Below are 15942 nucleotides of genomic sequence, written 5' to 3' on the forward strand. Positions count from 1 at the left end.
GAGAAATGTTTTTCTTGAAGACAGAGTTTAAGTCACAAAATTGCCCTCTGTGCTCAAATTTGTGATTCTCCTGCCTCAGCCTCACAGAGAACTAAAAGGCAGGTGTGCACTAATAATGCCTGAAAACATGTCTATTTTTAGGTCTCGGATGTGGCTCAGTGGTTAAGTACTTTCCTAACACGTATAAGGCACTGGGTTCCACACCTAGCACTGCAAAAGTAGATAAATTCTTTTTTCTTTTTTTGGCGGTGCTGGGGATGGAACCCAGGGCCATCTGTATGCAAGGCAAGAACCTTACCACTGAGCCACATCCCCAGCCCAAAAAGCTCTAGTTTTTAAGTGAGGAAAAAAGACAAATTCCAAATAATATACATGCTGGCTGGGTGTGGTGGTACATGCCTGTAATCCTAGCACTCATGAAGCAGAGGCAGGAGGATCACCATGACTAGAAGGCCAGCCTGAACTACTTAGTGACCCTGTCTCAAATTTAAAAAAAAAAAAATCAAGTAATTCACATAGACAGTCCTCCAGGAAGTAGAGTTTAATGTCTCCCACTCTCTCTTGAGAGGCTGGACTAAAGGGCTCATTCAAAAACTAGTCTGCCAGGCTTGGTGGCACACATCTGTAATCCCAGCAATCTCAGAGGCTGAGGCAGGAGGATCACAAATTAGAGCTCACCTTGAGCAATTTAGCAACTTACTGAAACTCTGACTCAAAACTTTAAAAAAAAAAAGTTGAGGGAGGAGGTGTTGGGGCTGTAACTCAGTGAAAATTAAGCCACAGTGCCACATGCATAGAACTCTACAGTCTGAGAAGATGACAAACACTACCTCACTCCACTCCACCCAGAAGATGAATATCTCTGGAGAGTGATGTGACATGGATGTCACTATCATGTCTCCCGGATGGGGAGGGCTGAGAAAGACACTTCACTGCTGTAGTTTCTTTTCCCAGGACCCACAACCCAGTGTAGTCATGAGAAGGAACATTACACAAACCCAAACTGAGTAACATTCTGCAGACTGCCAGATCAATATTCCTCCAAACTGTTCTGGTTGTGAAAAAGACAGAAACTGTCACAGCCATGAAGTTGCGATGAGCAACTCACTGTGGATAGGATCCTGGCACAGAAAAATGGACATCAGTAAAACAAGTGGTGAGCTCCAAATAAAGCATGGAATTGAATGAGCAGTCACAGACAGACATCAGTTTCTTTGACAAATACCTGATAGTGACATGAGACGCTACCAGAGGGGAAGCTGAGTGGGGATGTGAGGGACTTTTCTGTACTAACTGCAACTTTCTTCGAAATCAAAAATCATTCCAGCTTAAAACTTAGTGTGACGGTTGATTGACTGTGTCGGCTTGAGCAAGATAACACAACTAAATTGGCTCAGCAATTCCACACCCTAGGGTGGCTTCTCACCTGGATGCTATAAAGGGGAACTATGGAAGGACAGATCTGCTTCCGTGTCTTTAGAGGACCTCCAGTCTTCGCCTCGACCTTGAATGCCATCTCCTGGCTTCCAGGGCAGACTCATCGGCCTCCTGATGCGTACTTGCGTAAGACACTGAACACCTTCAGCTGGATCCTTCAGCCTCTAGTATGCAGACACCCTGAGTCTGTGGGTGGCCACTGTGAGCCAATCTTGTAAATCCTTATATATGTGTATATCTTGTGTTGTATCTGGATCTTTGGTGAGTATTGACCGATACAGTATTTAGGGGCTGGGATGTAGCTCAGTACTAGCTCATGCTTACAAGGCCCTAGGTTCAATTCCTAAAATTGAGCCAGGCATATAGCTCAGTAACACAGCACCTGCCTGGCAAGTGCGAGGTCATGAGCTTGATTCCCAGTACCAAAACAAACAAACAAAAAACAATTCCTAGCATCACTGAAAAAATATAAAGTTTAAATATCTCCAGAGGTCACACTCACTTCATAAATGACCACAGTGGAAACTACAGGGTAAACAAGGATAGGCAACTCTCACCCCAAAGCACTCAAGTTCATTTTAAAAATGCAAAATCTTAAAAAATAACCCGATTTGTAAGTATTTTTAAATACATTTTTTGGCTAAATATCAAAAGATGAAAGAAGTGGGGTAGGGGAAGATTTCTAACATTTTCTAACATTTCCAAGTGGGAAGGGGCTGGAGGTGTGGCTCAGTGGCAGAGTTCTTACCTTGCATGCACAAGGTCCTAGGTTTGATTCCCAGTACCACAAAAAAAAAGAAGAAAAAAGGAAAAACTTGAAAATTATACCACAGAATTTCAACAAAAGCACAGTTTCCAAGTTACTTCTCAAGGTGGAATACACATTTTTGCCTGTCTACAAATCTTCAGTCCCTTTAAAATGTATTTTAGAACTCTTACAAAGTAGTTTTAACCATATGTAGGCGGTAAATGCTACTAAAAATACACTCTGCCCTCTACAAACTATTTTCTAGGTTTAGATATCAGATCAACACACAAAAGGGCAAGGCCTTCAGGAAGATACAGCAGCTTTTTAACCACCAACTTAATCCTCTAAAATCAATTCTCCCAGAAAGAACAATATTTAATTCCATTCCCAGATCCACAGCCCTGGGCCCCAGAAAAGAAACACTACACAGAGTTCCATGAATATGTAGATCACAGAATGACCCCCAGAAAAAAAAAAAAGGATTCCTTCAGCAAAAGGAGGGCAACTCACATGCAAATTATCAGATTGCCCCAGAAAACTGTCTAGTTTGTAAACAAGACTGAGAAACAGATGGAAAGGCCAAAAAAGTCTGGTCTTTTGGGACCTCAAGAGAAAAATGCGCTTTATGAAAAACGTAACATGCTAGATCCACACTACCATAAACCCTAAGGATCTTGCACATTTATAAAGCAAATATTGCTTAACCCAAGGGCCACTAGCTGGTAATCTTTAAAATATAAAAGATTTTGCAACACTGTCATAATGGGACTAACTCTACCTATGGCTTTAGAAAATGTCCTCGGGAAATGTGTGGTGCTTCTTCAACCATAAATGGCAAAGAGGAAGGATTTAGACAAAAGGAGAAACTGAGACCTCCGGCCCTCTTTGCAGAAGGAAGTGAGAAACTACAAGCCAAGTTATTCTGACCCTAAACAAATTCAAATTCCGTGTATCTGGAAGTAAAACACAGAAGCTCAGTGGAATATTTCAGAGAAATATTTTCAAATTACATCTTCTGAATTCAGTGTGTTTCCGCGGGGCCACTTACTACACAAGTAGAAGATAAAGTTACCACCAGCTCAAACCCAGGTTCAATATGGCAGAACTGCAAATTACACTGATTGGAAGAATGGAATGGAAAATGCTTCCATCCATCGAAAGCTGAGCTGCTCCCTACAATCAGACAGGGCCATTTCCCGCTGGATTCCTGGAGAAACCACATCCCCGCTTTGTACATGAATGATGGCTTTTGATGAAACCACACAGAGATCATTAATAAGCCTGTGTCAGGATACCAAATTGTATGTACTCTGATTTCAATTACAAGGAAAACAGCCAGTGAAAAAAGCCAGAAACCACCCAATAAGCAAAACTTGTGCTTCTGTGATGAAATGATGGCTGATTTCCATCTCTTTATGCTGGTATTTGTAAATTTTTAAGACATCAGTACATGTCTATGAATAACCTCACTGGACCCAAGATTAAGGTGAGTCAACACTGAGCCCTTAAATTCACCCAAGGAACACTGTCAATTCTAAGGCTACACAGCTGACATTCTCCATCAGTACTGTCTCTGAAGCCTTGGGCTTTGGATCCTGGTGAACTCCCTACTAGAGAGACAAGTAAGTAAAGAATTGCTATCACCCACCGTCCCTCTGTAATAGTACCTTTTCCTAAGATGCCTTAAACCTGCTGGGGTGCAAAAAACAATACTTTGTGATGTGGCACATGGCAGGTATGGACTCTGACCTGGAAGACACAGGAAGGATAGTAAAAACACTGACTCTCTGAGGCCCTCCTGCTTCGTTTCTCTCTCAAGGTAGCCACAGAAACTAGGATTCTTTTTCCCTGGGTGAGGTCACAGAAACCAGACTCCTCTCCCCAAAGCTGGAACCTGTAACTATCACTCCAGCCTGCCGCCCTCCTGTGTGGAAGCTGGCGCTGGCGGAAGGCTTCACCCACCCTGCCTGCAGGTAGATCTTGAGACCCTGGCTCAGGAGGTCCTGGCCCCATGGGGAGAAGAAAATCGCATGACCTCGAGGGCCAGGAAAAACCTGGGCTGGTCTCGTCTGTTTCCCTTAGATCGCATCCTGGGTCTGGTAGCATTTCTACATGGTTATCCATGTCTCACTGGATCTGAGCATAAAAACCAAGTGTTTCCTGGGGTTTTGAGTCTTCATTTCAGAAGATTCCTATGTCTTGTTAAAATTCTGTTCAAATCAACCTGTTGTGCTTTTCTATTATTGATAAATCTTTTGTTACAGAAGGCTCTTGACAGCATGGGAGTGGTCACACTGTTCTGCTCCTACAAAGCCCAATAAAATCAGACACAATTCTTCTACCGAAGTAATTTGTGGCCTGGGGGCAAATACCATTAGATCTAAAGGTATTATTATCTCTGTCCACAGTGTCAACCCAGGCTTAGACAATAAAATAAAATGATGAACCAGGAAAGTACCATTGGACCTCAAAGAACAATTCACCAATCAAGCCCAGATCAAGCCTTGTGTCCAGAGATATCAAAAACATTTGTGGGATAAAGAAATGAAGAATTAAAGGAGTCTATTTACCTAGCAAGACAGGCCACTTGGCTCCCTGGGCCATTTTCATGGTAGTAAAAACAAAAACAAAAGAGAAGACAAGTCACAGTGCCCAGGTCTTCCTCTCACGGATTCTTATTTTTTTCATTCTTTCGGTAGCTACGAAAGATTCATCTTCCAGATAATTTTGTGTCCCTAAGGGGCCGCAGCTCTCCTCATCACCGGTCAGCAGCCATGATCAGATTAAGGGCAGCAAAGCACACAATTTATCATCTTGAAAATCAGCTTAGGTTAGAAATGGCTTCTAGCGCTTTCTTTTCATAGGTCCCCTTTTACTCTCCCTGGCCTTGGGCCTGGCTACACCCCCTCTGCAGTTTTGCTAAGTGAGACTTTATGCTCCTTTAAAAGCGTTTACCCTTCAGCTTTTCCATGAAATGTCCCCTCACTCAGCTCCCTCCTTCCCACTCTTAGGCACTTCCCCAAGTTAAAAGAGCATTAGTAAGTACTACCTTTTCATCTGTGTTCTTACTTTCCACCCATAGCATAAGCCCCTCAGGACCAAGAGCCATTTCCTGCATACCCTTGAAAAGGGTGGCATTTTGTTTCTCCACCATCACCCATTAAAGCAACTGAAAAGACAGCGAAAAACGCATTTGCCAGTGACAAGAGATTGCTTCTGTATAGTATTTTAGAGACTTAAAATTGATCCTACATCAAACACTGAGCCTCTTATGCACAAAAACATTACAACAAAGATACTTTTTCAAATATGAATGAAAGCATCTGTTATTAATGCCTTAAAGTAACAGAAATGAGGAAAGATGGCCCTTTCCCAGAGTAGATCTACAGTAAATGTTTCTTAGAGAATTAAGTGCATTTTTAGATGGGAGAACAAAGCTAGCTGTGAGGAAATTCAGGCATCTATGGGAGTGACTTCATGCCAGGTAGAGCAAGTCACCCTCCCATCAGATCCTGATCCAAATGATAAAATCAAACACTGAAGGGATTCCAGACACCACCTTGCACCTTTCTCTATAGCCATCTACAAGCATGGAGTTAGTCCTAGTCTAAAACAGCCACTCTGAGAAGTCTGGGGTGGGGTGGGCCAGTGGAAGCCATTAAGCACACATTTGTGCCAGTCAAGACTTTCCTGAAAAGGACTCCTGGGTTCCAGGCAAAGGCCAGCCCCAACTCTACAAGCCAAAGGGAGGGATACATTCTCTCTGGGAGTCTAAAGTCGGCTCACAAGGCCTTCTGGATTCCAGAAACTGGATTTCCCAATGACTATAGCTTAATCTGACATCCAGAGACACCAGCCCAACTCATCGGCAGTACAAAGCCAACCAGGAACCAAGGAAGGTCCAGTTGGCTTGATCCCTGAAGCGTGGCCCTTCCAGAACACACCCACGTCCCCATCAACCTCCTATCCATCACCCGAAGCCGCGGGCACAACACCATTGGCCACTGCCACCATGCCCAGATCCACAGTGCCTAGAAGCCAGAAAGGAGGGGACACTTGCTTGGCTTGGCGGGGAGAGGCGATGCCCACTTCTGCCACCGGTCCCGGCCTGTCTCACCAGCATCCAGCCCGCACCAGGAACGGTACCAGGAACTACGGAAGCCTGGGCGCTGAGAGGGCTGCCCCCACGCTGCCGGGAGGGGTCGGCCTGGAGACCGAGCTAACTCCGCCTGGGCTCCAGACGTTCACCCAGCCCCCCCTCACCCCGCCCTGGCGCCCCCAGAGGGTGATTCTAGTTCCAGAGAGCGACGTCCACGCCCCCCTGAAGCCAAGCGGCGGCGTGGAGAAAGACGTTGGGTTTTCTTGCTTGCTTTTTGTTCCTGAATCCCTGGTGACGATTCTGGAAACTCCAACGCGGAAACCTACAGCCACGACAGCAAATCGTGCCTTTTCCTGAAAAGCCCGGGGCGTCCCATTCCCATCCTCGCCCAGAAAGAGGACCCCGCGGACAGACGAGCATGCGATCGCGGGCGACCACTCCACACGTGGCACAGGCGCTCAGCCCGCTCCGGGACGTTCTGGCCGACCCCCACTTGTAATGCAGCAGAACGAGCCCCGGGAGCGCAAACTCCCGCGCCCAGCCTCGCCTCGCTGCCCTGATGTCTCCTGACCTCGCGGCAGCCCCAGCCGAAAACACGGCCCCGGGGCTCTCAACAGGTGCCCGCGAGAACCTCATTCCGGGAGCTCCCCGGTACCCCCCCGCCCGACTGCTCGGCCTCGACCGCACTCACCAACGCCCGCACCGCCTGCCGAGCCGGGAGGTCTGAGCTGGGATCGCCGGATGGCAAGGATAAGAGCCAGGGGCGGGGCCTGGAGGCAGTGGGCGGGGCTGAGTGGATGGGGCGGGGCTGAGTGGGTGGGGCGGGGCCTCCCTCCTCCCGCCTCCGCGCGCTGCCGGGACACACTGGCGGCCACCCAGCACCAGGGTGATCCCCCTCACACAGCTCCCACCCACGTCCTCGCCAGAAGCCACGGGCTCTTCCTGGCATTCTCGGATCGCCCCTCCCTCAGGACACTGCCACGTCACGCCCAGACTCCGCCGGTAAACCTAGAACACCCCAGTTTCACCCCAGGTCCCCTGGCGCGGACTTCTGAGTACCCCCCTCGCCGTGGGTCCCGATGGGTCCCCTGTCGGACTCTGCCTCGGCGCCTCGGTCACTGCCCAGTGTGCTGGACATCCTGCCGCACACCGCCCCCCACCCGATTCCGCGCTTTTCCCGCCCCAAGCCCAGCTGCCGCGCACCTTCCCCTCTTCTGAAGAGGCGCGGACCACCAACCGCGAGCCCCCAGCTTCCCGCGCCACTGCCCCCTGGAGGGAGGCGGGCTCTCCTCTCCCGGACCGCAGCTCCCTGAAGACCAAAACTCCGGAAGCTCTCTGTGCCTTTGAGCAAGTTACCTTTTCTATCTAGTTACCCCGTCTGTAAAAGAGGCGGGAGAACCTGTGCCTCAAAATCAGAATTAGCTGAGCTGGGGTGTGCGCGCAGGGCTTAGCACAGAGGGTTTAATAAAGTATGTGTGCCCCACGGTGGCCAGTAGCGCTTTCGACGGTTCACTCTTCTCATCCCTTCGCCAAAAGCACTGGAAATCTAAATGGTGCCACTTGTCTAACAGCCAAGCGTCCCATCGCTTGGCACAGCCAAAATACAACTGCAAAGTGATGTGGAGCTTTGAGAGCAGAGTGCAGCAGATAGACTCAACCCTTCCTGGGCCATTGAGAGAAAAAGACCATGTTAGCAGGGTGCCTGCAGCTTCGTGGTGAGTCAGAGACCTGGATTTTAGGACTCTGGGAATGGAATCCATTGCCTTTACACAGAGACCCTAAAGATACTGGGACCCAAGCTGGGCATAGTGGCACATGCCTGTCATCCCAGCCGCTCTGGACTGAGGCAGGTACATGTTCAAGGCCAGCCTGGGCAATGAAACAAAACTTCATCTTCCAAAAAGGAGAAAAACATGCTGAAACCTGAGGGATTGTGGATATCCAAGGTCCCGTGACAAATTCACTGAGCCATCCCAGCCCAAAATCCTAAGCACCTTTCAACCTGTCTAGGCAGCCAGCATAGCCTCGACATACTACTAACTGGAGGGGTGGTGTTTCAAGATCCTCTCAAGTATGGGGAGTTTGTTGGATAGATGTTATTAGTGAGGGTAACCCTTCATAATTTTAAAAATATAGAGGACCGGGCATTGTAATCCTAGCACTCTGAAGCTGAAGCACAAAGATCAAAATTTCAAGGCCAACCTGGATTACATAGCTACATAAGGAGACCCCGTCTCCAAAAACAAACAAAAATATAGAGGAAATTGAATTAGCCATGCTCCATTCTCAGAGTGCAATTAGCGTGAGCAAAAGGATTAGTTATCCTGACATTGAACTAGAATATCTCGCATCATTGCCAAAGAGATACGAACCTACAGAGAATCCCCCTGCAAAATGTTAAAGAAGTTGGGCATGATGGAGCATATCTATAATCATAGCATTCTGGGAGGCCGAGGCAGGAGGATGGCAAGTGGGAGCCCAGCCAAAGCCATTTAGCAATTTACCAAAGCCCCACCTCAAAATATTTTAAGGGGCGAGGAGCAGGGCTGGGGATGAAGGCCCTGCACTTGAGCTCCAGCACTGGGCTGGGAGTGGGAGAAAGTTGAAAAGTACAAACAATCTTTTTTCTTCTTTCCTTCTCTCCCTTTCTTCTTTCCTTCTTTCCACCTTCTCTCCTTTCTTCGATGGGGAAACCAATAGCAAGTGCTCATTTGCTTGGCCTCGTACTGAATGCCATCAGAGCTTCTTTCATTTTTCTCCTTCCAATTTCTGAGCCACATGGGAGCTGGCTTTGCTTTTCTTCTGTCTTAAACACCATAACTGTGAGCTTGCAAATATTTATGGAAAGAGCTATAAAACTAACTTTTTAATCCCTGAAAACCCACAAAAATTGAATTTCCAACCCAAAGCTTCCAAGCAGGGAGTAAAGGAGACTGGCCACATGATCATCTCGCCAGGAACAGAGAAAGCGTCTCATAGAATCCGACACGCCTTCATGATGAAAATACTCCAGAAGCTAGAGCAGAAGGAGCTTCCTCCCTCCTGCTTACCAAGGGCATGGAACAGCTCCACGGCCACCAGCACACTCAGCCGGTGAGCTCCAGACAGCCGCAGCATGGCAAATCAGGCCGCTGCTAAGGGTCTAGTGTCCAGATCACATAGAGAACTTTTACAACTCAGCAGTAAAGAGACAAACAACCAAATTTAAAAACAAGCATTGAGCTGAATACAGTGGTGTGTGCCTGTAATCCCTGCACTCAGGAGGCTGAAGCAGGAGGATCCCCATGAATTTGAGGCCAGCCTGGGATACATAATGAATTCAAGGCCAGTTTATACTACATAGTGAGACCTTGTCTCAAAAACCAAACAAACAAAAACCTCACAAAATAGTAATAATAAGTGGCTGGGGATTTAGCTCAGTGGCATAAGTGCCTGCCTTGCAAGCACATGGTCGTGAGTTCGATCCCTGGTACCAATAAATAAAAAATAAAGGCTTAAAATAAAAAGAACTATAAATATCTTTTTTTTTTTTTTTTTTTTTTTTGTCTTTTTCCTTTTTATCGGTACTGGGGATCGAACTCACGACCGCCTGCTTCCAAGGCAGGTACTTATGCCGCTGAGCTAAATCCCCAGCCCCTATAAATATCTTTTAAAAAATAGTAATAATAAAATAAAAACAAGGGCCAGGGATATAGTTCAGTGGCACAGCACCTGTCTGGCAAGCATGAGGCCCTGAGTTCAATTCTCAGTACCAAAGATAAATTAATTAATTAAAAACAAGCATTGAGAACATGAAAAAATTCTGGAGATGAATGGTGGTGATAACTGCATAGCAATAAATGTACTTAACACCACTAAACTATTTAACTGGGCATGGTAGAAGATGCTTGTAATCCCAGGACTCTGGGAGGCTGAGGCAGAAGAAAGGAAGCTTTGAGCCCAGAGTAAGCAACTTGAAACCCTGTCTCAAAGAATAAAAAGGGCTGGGGTTGTAGTTCAGTGCAAAGGTCCTGGGTTCACCAGCCCCACAAAAAACTGGCCTAGACATTTTCCCTAAAGAAGATACATAACTGATAAATGAGCCAGCCATGGTGGCACACACCCCTGTAATCCCAGCAACTTGGGAGAGTGAGGCAGGAGTTCAAAGCCAGCCTGAGCACCTTAGTGAGACCATGTCTAAATAAATAAATGGCTGAAGATGTAGCTCAGTAATAGAGTGTCCCTGCACTTAACTCCAGTACCACAAAAAAAGACAGACAAATAGCCAATGACCGTGAAAAGCATCACTGGTAATCAGGGAAATGCAAATCAAAGCCCCATAAGAACTGGCTTCACACTTAAAAGAATGTGCAGGAGAAACAAATGTCAGAAAGGATACGAAGAAATGAAGCCAGTGAGAAAGAGAGAGGGTACAGGGCCACTTCTCTCCTAGGGACACACAAAACCACTGAGAACAAGCGTGCAAACAGGTGTGCGTGGCTGTGTGTGAAGTCTGCTCAGCACAGTCAGAAGGCAGGAGGAGCCCTGCATCCACCTCCAGACTGATCGGCAGACAGGGCGTGGAGATCCTAGTGTGGAGCTCTCTTTGGCCCTTATAAAGGGATGAAGCTCTGATTCTCATGACAGGGAAGCATCTCAAAAACATTGCACGGGCCAGGCGTGGTGGCACTACACGACTGTAACCCAGGCACTCTCCTATGAGAGGCTGAGGCAGGAGAATTGCAAGGGCAACCTAGTGAGATTCTATCTCAAAATAAAACACTTAAAAAGGGCTTGGGGTGCTATTGTCCAGGGACAGTGACCCAGGACTGCCAGCTTTCATGGATCACTTGCCTTCACCTGAAGCAGAACTTTCAGTGCCCTGCTAGGAAATATGCAATTCCCAGATCCCTGAGGACTTTAGATAAATGGCAGGTGAATTGTAAGCTCAAGTATGTCCCTGGAGGTCCTGAGGATGTTACAAGGCTGCTGCATTTGGTTCACTCAGGCTAAGATCTAAAGTTAATTGAGCGCCCTGTCTGTGTGTCTGTGGTGTTGGGCAGCTGTGCTCCAGGCCTCGCTCTGCTGCAAGCTCACGAGGTTTCAGCCCCATCTTGGCAGTGCCCAAAACAAAGGGCCCGGGCCAGGACAGTGAGCCTCCGCATCCCCATCTGCATCAAACTTTGTGCTTCTCCCTTGGGAATGAACCGTGAGTGGTGTGCAAGCGTGTGTTTTGTCAGTAGAAAGGGGTTGTACAAACACCAGTGCCCAGGTTCACTGTTTTGTTTTGTTTTGTTTTGTTTTTTTTCATTTTTGTCGGTACCTGGGATCGAACTCACGACCGCCTGCTTGCAAGGCAGGTGCTTATGCCGCTGAGCTAAATCCCCAGCCCCAGGTTCACTGTTAATGAGTAACAGGCCAGCTGTTGGATGCTGTTTCAGGCTACCGAGTTCCTTGTTTCGGAAAGTAGTTTCGTTTTGTTTTTTAAATAAGTAATTTGTGTGTGTTCTAGAAGCATTAGAAAATGGGAGGAGGGAGAAAATAGGGGTGAAAACCCTGATTCGATTACTCAGAGACAACCGTTTAAAGCATTCTTTATTCTTGAAAAAGTTGGAAAACTATTTTTCCAGCTATACTGTTTACTTATTGTGGTACTAGGGATTGACCCCTGGGCCTTCACATTGAGCTACATCCTCCGCCCTTTTAAAAAATTGTTGAAATGGTCTTGCTAAATCTTTCAGTTGCCCAGGCTGGGCTTGAACTTGTGATCCTCCTGCCTCGGCTTCCCACGGTGCTGATATGACAGGTGTGTGGTATTTGCACCTGGCTTCACGTCTTACATTCTTTTGGTGACCTGTTTTCCTCCCCTGATTATTGTCACTTCTGGAGTTTCACAATGTACACAGAGCAGTCTTTCCTCTTCCAGTCCATGCCGTCAAGGTCCTCGTGGATCAGGAAAGTTGCCCAGGAGGCAGGCAAAGTGGGGTGGTTCTTGGTCTGCCTGCGTGAGGCCTGTTCCCTGTTTCAGGGAGGGGGCCATAGGGCTCCGAGTTCACTGGACGGAAGAGCTGATCCTCAGTAATGACACCCCTGGTGTCCTTCTCTATGGCACACATGCACACATGCCTCTGTTTCTATGTAACCAAATGTACCCAGCTCGCAGCAAAGGATCCAGTGAAGGGGCCAGGGAGGAGGAGGAGAGCAAGTGGTGATGGGAATCACAAATTGAACCTCACTGGGTGTTGAGGCCTGGAATATACAAGCATTTTTATGCTCTTATTTCCTTTTTTTTTTTTTTTTACAATTCATCTGTTGTACAGCTGGGGAAACGGAGGCCCAGAGAAACCGAGCAACCTGCCCTGAGTCACACAGCAAGCAAGAAAGTGACAAGATGAATCTGAGCCATATCTGCCAGATTCCTGAGTTTGTCCCGGAGCTTTTTCACTCCTTCAGCCTCTGGCACTACCTGGTGGCTAGGTCTAAGGTAACAAGATATGGATTCCTAGTGCCCCAGGTTTACTTCTGGTTAGGAGCAGGGGAGACAGATAATAAATGCATAATAAATGAAGACTGCATGTGAGGCTTAGCAGTAGAGCGCTTGTCTACTACGCACAAAACCCTGAGTTTCACCAAAAAAAAAAAAAAAAAATGGACCCTGGGCTTGCAGGGTCACGTCTGGCTATCTCCCAACAGGGTACCCTCCAGGAAGCACATATCCATGGGATGGCAGAGTTTCATTCCTGAAATGTGTTCCAGAGCCCAGCAAGGATGTGGGAGGGTAGGCTACGAGTCACAGAATCATCTCCACTTAACAGTCACGTGCTCCACAAGATGCTGTGCTCCCAAGACCCAATAAGGAAAACATGATCACCTCCACTTCGCAGATTTAGCAACTGAAGCCAAGAGGGGTTAAGAAAGTCCCCAGCCATCTCACAGCTCATGTGGGGAGCAGTGGGGGACGAGCCCAGGCTGGCTGGCTGCAAGTCCATGCCTAGGCACCAGGCGGTAGAGGACGTGGAGCTTAGGATGGCCTGTCTGGCTGGTCCAGAGCTGTGGCTCCCAGGGCATTGAGCCTCAGGACTTTCGGATCCAGCATCCAAATCTCTGCAGCATGATCCAAAAGTACGGAGAATATTTACATTATTTTTAAAAATTATTATAGTAAAAGACACAGTGCCATTAATCTCTCCCAAATTACTCCCCTCCCTTTGAACACACTCATCCCACCATCCTCGCCACTGTCTGACGCAGTTCTGGAATCCTCTTTCATGAGTGTCTCTAGTTGTGCTGTCATGGCTGCCTCCATGTCCAGCATCCATTCAAAACATTTCCCTCTCGTGGTCATTTTGACTTTGCCAGAAGTGGCATGGCATCAGAGTCAGTGACTAAGACAGAGGAGGACACGCCATCATTCTTCACCCACAGAAATTGCCATGCACATTTTGAAATCGATTCAGGACACTGAGGCACTCAGGAAGAAAACACTCACAAAAGGGGACATCAGAACTGCTTGATAAAGTTGCAGGAGCAAAGGGAGGAGTGTGTTGGAAGTGAGGGAGAGTATTTTGAGGGGGATTAATGGCCGTATGCCTTCTCTGTGACAAGTATTTTTATTTTTATTTTTTTGTCTTTCTCATTTTTTATCGGTACCAGGAATCGAACTCATGACTGCCTGCTTGCAAGGCAGGCGCTTATGCCGCTGAGCTAAATTCCCAGCCCCTATTTTAAAATCTAAACTGCATTGTTTTTTCGGTCACACCACATAGAGGGCAGAAGGCAGCAGTTCCTGGTGAGCTGGAGCCGCCTTGCCTCCTCAGTCTGATGCGAGCTTTGCCAACCTGCCCTGAGATTTTACAGCTGATGCCCAGCACAGGGGTCTTGCAGCCAGTTCCTGAGCTGAGGCAGAGACCCGGAGCGCCAAGTTTCCATGCAGATCCTCCTGTCTGGGAATAACCACTGAAGCCTCAGTGAACCTCTAAGGGGTGGGCCTGCTTCTCCCGGGACACCCCCAAACTTCCACTCATTTCCTGCAGCCTGCAAAGGGACTCCTGTCCGGCTCTCTCCCAGGTGCTCAGCTGCTGGGCCTGGAATTTGCCCCGAAACACCAGTGTTTGTCCATCGCCCTGGGGCACCTGGTGTCAACCACTCAGAGGAGTTCAGGGCCAGTTTCTGTTCCCAAGGCCAGAAGGAGACATGCAGGTGTGGGGCCCTGCCTGGGGCTCAGGGACAAGGCAGATTGGGACACTCCTGGGGGCTGGGGATGGTCAGTGTGGTTTGGCTGGAGGAAATGTTCTAAGAAGTGGGTGTGATCTTTACTTTTAAAGTCCCCATTCCTCTAGCTCCCCTTGCTCAGATGTCCCTCTCTCCTGGAGAGGACATGAGCAGCCTGTAAAGGGAGCCTACCCACCCAGGCCTAGCCTACCGAAGGTTTCCACTGCTCCCAGGCTTCCTTCCACCAAAACAAATGTCTCCCAGACCCCGGCACCAGCCTTGGCAAGAGCCCATTGTATCTGGAATCACAGAGTTTTCTGGTTTGTTTCTTTTCAAGCGCTGGGTGTGGAACCCAGGGCCTGCGCACACCAGACAAGCTTCCACTGCAGAGTTGCTTCCTGCCCCAGGACCTGATAGCAGCAGCCACAGCGTCACAGCAACAAAATGGTCCTGATCAGGCAAACCCACTCCTGGCTCAGCTTTCCCAGTTTATAGACTTGTCCAAGCCCTCCAGAAGCCTCCAGGGAACTGCACAAGCAGAAGCATGATTTCTCTATGCCACATCTATGTCTCAACTGTATTCACAAACCCCAGGCACATGTGCCTCCCTGCTGTCCTGGAACCATCCTGCCACAGGGCCTTTGCACTATCTGTTCTTCCTAGGTGGCCTGCTGGCCATCAAGTATCCACTCAGCTTTCTTCTGCTTTCAGTTATTACTTAAATGTCCACTCCTCACACATGGCCTGCCCCGTGTTCTATTCCCTTTTCTGCATTGTGCCCAACCTGGGAGCATCCTCTGGAGGCTTCCTAGGGCTAGAAGTGCCACTCAGTGGAACAATACTTGCCTAGCATGTGCACCACAAAACAATAAGAATGTTGGTTTCTTGTTTGTTTGCTTGTCTATAGTACTGGGGTTTGAACTCAAACCCTTCATGCTGAGCTACATCCCTAACTTTTTTTATTTTGAGACAGGGTCTCATTAAGTTACTAAGTTTCCCAGGTTGGGCTCAAATTTGCAGTCCTCCTGCCTCAGCCTTCGAGTGGTAGGATTTAGACAGGTGCTACCGCAGCTGGCAGGAAGATTCCTTTTGGGGGGAGTTTCCATAAAGAGTGAATAACTCTGCCTCCTCTTTCACCTGCCTCCAGCCTTCAGGCCACCACAACCAGGCGTGGAAAGGTAGGAGGAGCACTGGAAGCCCAGGGATGAGGCTCAGGATGGTCCTCTCCCCCTCAGCTGACAGAGCCAGGCTCCGCACTGCTTACCAAACCCACCACATCCTGGGCCAGAGTGGCAACTATGGTTTCAAAACTCAAGGTTGTTTTTAAAAATCGAAACCGCAGCTCCATGCATCATCAAACACATCTTCCTCATTTCACCTCCACGAAAACCCGACATCTTGGTAGGAACAGTGGCCAACACAGCCAGGCAGCAGCCTGGCCTTATATTAACCATTTAACCCCCTCGCA

The 15942-nt window shown here is 48.0% G+C and overlaps 1 protein-coding gene across 2 annotated transcripts in view; it reads right to left on the reverse strand.

The window, feature by feature from the left end:
* Positions 1–7110, reverse strand: part of Litaf (lipopolysaccharide induced TNF factor) — a 29702-nt gene extending 22592 nt beyond the window's left edge. Inside the window, exon 1 of one of the 2 annotated variants that reach the window (XM_005007498.4) lies at positions 6976–7110. The gene's annotated coding sequence lies outside the window, so the exon portion shown is untranslated. Of the gene's footprint in view, positions 1–6245; positions 6427–6975 lie in introns of those variants that run through there. The other variant, XM_023560792.2, reaches the window with a different exon arrangement.
* Positions 7111–15942: the final 8832 nt, after the last annotated feature.

This window comes from Cavia porcellus, unplaced genomic scaffold (genome assembly GCF_034190915.1).
Source record: "Cavia porcellus strain 051 isolate PalLab524CR breed Dunkin Hartley unplaced genomic scaffold, mCavPor4.1 scaffold_16, whole genome shotgun sequence".
Lineage (NCBI taxonomy): Eukaryota > Metazoa > Chordata > Mammalia > Rodentia > Caviidae > Cavia > Cavia porcellus.